We start from the raw sequence: 2,913 nt of genomic DNA, 5'->3' as shown, positions 1-2,913 counted from the left end.
CAGCTGCTCTGGCTACTAAGAAGAACATGTTCCAAATTAATATAACATGGCTTGACATGATACGCCGGCGAAAGCTAACCAATAAAATTAGTAGTTAAATGTACAATACGTAAACACTTGCCATAACATGACAGTTTCCTTCCTGCATTCATGCGCTACCATTCAACCCACATAAACAGTGTACTGAATTTTTTTATAGCATTACACGTCGTTTGACAGAACTTGAACAAGATTATATAGCACACGATAAAAGTAGAGTGAACATAATGTGCAGAAAAAATGGCTAGGAAGCAAGCGAGCTGGTGAAGATGATGCATATGTAAAACCCCGAGACTAGGGAACACAAAGGGACGTGTTTGTGTCTGTCCCTTCGTGTTCCCTAGTCTTGGGGTTTTACATCATGCATAATGTGCAGCTTTCCATTCACGCTTAATGGCCGTAGCAGTAATGCATGAAGGCCACTGCTAAGTTGTGTTGAGAAACACCACTTTATGTTTGCCATGTCTAAATGAAACGTACCTGACCTGATCCAAATTAACCGTTCTGAGTCTGGAACACACAAAGAGAAAAACGCAACACACGCCACAACATTAACAGATAGGCAAATGAGCTGTGGCGAGCTCCACCTTGGGACAAAGTCAACAAGTAATTCACCAAAAGTCAATGAGCGCCTGAAATGTAACATCTCTGACTGGTAGCAGGACGGTCCACGTTCAATTCCTGGTGCTAGCACTGACTGGCTTTTTCATGAATTATTTGTTGAAGTTTCGATGTGCTTGAGAACCATTCGTCAACCATTGTATCCTCATGAGGTGATGAGGGTTTGTCATCCAAAGAGACTCCCTTTCTGGCATGTGTCCTTATGGATGCTCATCACTGCAGAAAAAAAAAGAAAAAGCATTTAATGACAAGAAATGGATAGTCGTATTTACTGTATAATGATTGTGCACAACAGAAAGAAGACTTTCGCACAGAAGGCTGTACTTCTTGAGGTCTAACATCAAGTTACAAAATTCCAGAATATATGACATGTTGTAAGGTAGAGAATAAGTAGAGTTATTGAGTTGTCGAGTTGAGTTGAGGGGGGAGTTGTACCCCCTTTTTATTTTATTATATGATTGTATAATTATTTTTATGTCTGTACCAACCCTCGCTCTCTACATTACAACATGTTTTATATATTCTGGGATTTTGTAACTTCATGTTAGACATTAACAAGAGCAGCCTTGTGCACGAAAGTCTCGTCTCATTAAAATTTAGATGCTCTCAACAGTCTTCTTTCTGTTGTGAATCTCTATCGCAGCATACCTGCACATTGCTGTTCTACGTACTGTGACTTTGCAGTAAGAGTATGGACTTTGGGTAAAAAGACTACACAGCACTGCTCAGGTATTTTTGCCTATCGAACAGTATGTATGTATGCAGTATGCACACAGTATTTGTGCACCGGACCCACTAAAAATGTAGTGAATGTGGCATTGCCCACGGTAATGCACCAAGTTGAACACAATTATTGTAGAATCCAGGTATTTTAGCTTACATGTCAAGCCAGTACCACATCCAGTGTGAAGTTGTGACAAATAAATAGTTTCCATTTTTCTTAGCTCTCAGAACACAGACAGTGAATTAATAAGAGTAGACAATGTTAACATGAATTCTGGGCTATTCTTCAATTAAAGATTCACAGATAGTAAAGGCACCTTCCTCAATGGACGTTGATGACACTGAAAATTCTAAAACGTTATCAGAGGCGACATCAGCTTCGTGTGTCAAAGGATTGTATGTCCAACAGTAATCCAGCTAACAGTAACAAAAATGTGCAAAAGACAAATTAACTGAACTAATGTAACGTACCTTCTATATCAGACAGTGAAGCTTGTAACACCCCATCCACAGGAACCAGTGTCCAGACAGCAAAAGTGCTTGAACTGGGAGATAGCAGCTAATCGGAATGGCGACCTTTGTTTTCCACCCTGAAAGCACAGGTTGTAACTTTGAGGGCAGATTTAAAAGTGGTGTCAAGATGTCTGCATGCGAGTGCACATGAAAAGTTGAACATAGGTGAATACTCAAATTATAACATCACATTGTCATACCTGTTGGTGGAGGTAGACTGCAACTAACGTGTCAGCAATTTCTTCATGCACCAGATGCAAGCCAGATCATGCTTCATTTCCGCCTTCAGCGTGCACCTGTGATAATTCAGAAGTTAGATTATCAATACTATTGTGTTGTTAATCGTGGTTATATCAGAGTAAGCGCAGTAGGACAGCTGCACAATCGATTCATTAAGCTTGCTATTTTTTATATCTGAACCTCGACTTACCTTTTTTGCTCTCGTTTTTTGCCTTGATCCTCCGTGGCACGTTCAAAATGTTGTGCGTCGGGCACCTCAGATTTTCATCAGACGATTTCGTGCCGAGATTCCAAATTGCCTCTGGAGTCGCGCGTAACCTATGATAACATTCGTGGACGAAATCCTTGCAGTGGAAATTAGCAGGCACCACTGTCAGCCAAGAGCTTCGCACTGCTTGGTCTTTTGGCAGCTTATAATAGGTAACACTTGAATGCTCCGATGAATTGTTCTAACAGCGTAGCACCGTCGCATCTTCGACAACTTCGCCGTGGCATATCACGTATCATATCGCTCCAGCCCATAAAAGGCAAGGTCAGAACAAGGAAGTGCACTTTCCAAACGACGCCGTGCCAAAAAAAAAATATCACATGCTTTGTTTCCGGCTTAGCAACAACATAACAGCTGTTCGCTTATGTACGATGCACAGAGGACGAAACGAAAGAAGCCAAGCGGCCAAGCCAAGAGTCCATGCCAAGCCAAAGACAGATAAACCGAGAGCAGTGACGTCGGTGCGCCCGTGCGCAGGGTTTGCCGACGGTCTGACGGCCGGGCGTGGG

At 42.0% G+C, this 2,913-nt stretch overlaps 1 long non-coding RNA gene across 2 annotated transcripts; it reads right to left on the bottom strand.

Annotated features, from left to right (window-relative positions):
* Positions 1-831: 831 nt before the first annotated feature.
* LOC135376697 (uncharacterized) lies at positions 832-2,709 on the bottom strand. 2 transcript variants are annotated; one of them, XR_010417812.1, is made up of 4 exons: positions 2,327-2,709; positions 2,097-2,192; positions 1,855-1,973; positions 832-876 (listed from the first exon to the last, which is right to left on the bottom strand). It is a non-coding gene; the product is annotated as an uncharacterized LOC135376697 (long non-coding RNA). The 2 variants fall into 2 exon arrangements; XR_010417811.1 differs by having other exon boundaries at positions 2,097-2,709.
* Between the last annotated feature and the right edge of the window lie 204 nt (positions 2,710-2,913).

Source organism: Ornithodoros turicata, unplaced genomic scaffold (genome assembly GCF_037126465.1).
Source record: "Ornithodoros turicata isolate Travis unplaced genomic scaffold, ASM3712646v1 ctg00001226.1, whole genome shotgun sequence".
Classification (NCBI taxonomy): domain Eukaryota; kingdom Metazoa; phylum Arthropoda; class Arachnida; order Ixodida; family Argasidae; genus Ornithodoros; species Ornithodoros turicata.
Note: the sequence above shows the minus strand (reverse complement) of the source record. Positions and strands in the feature narration are given on the sequence as shown.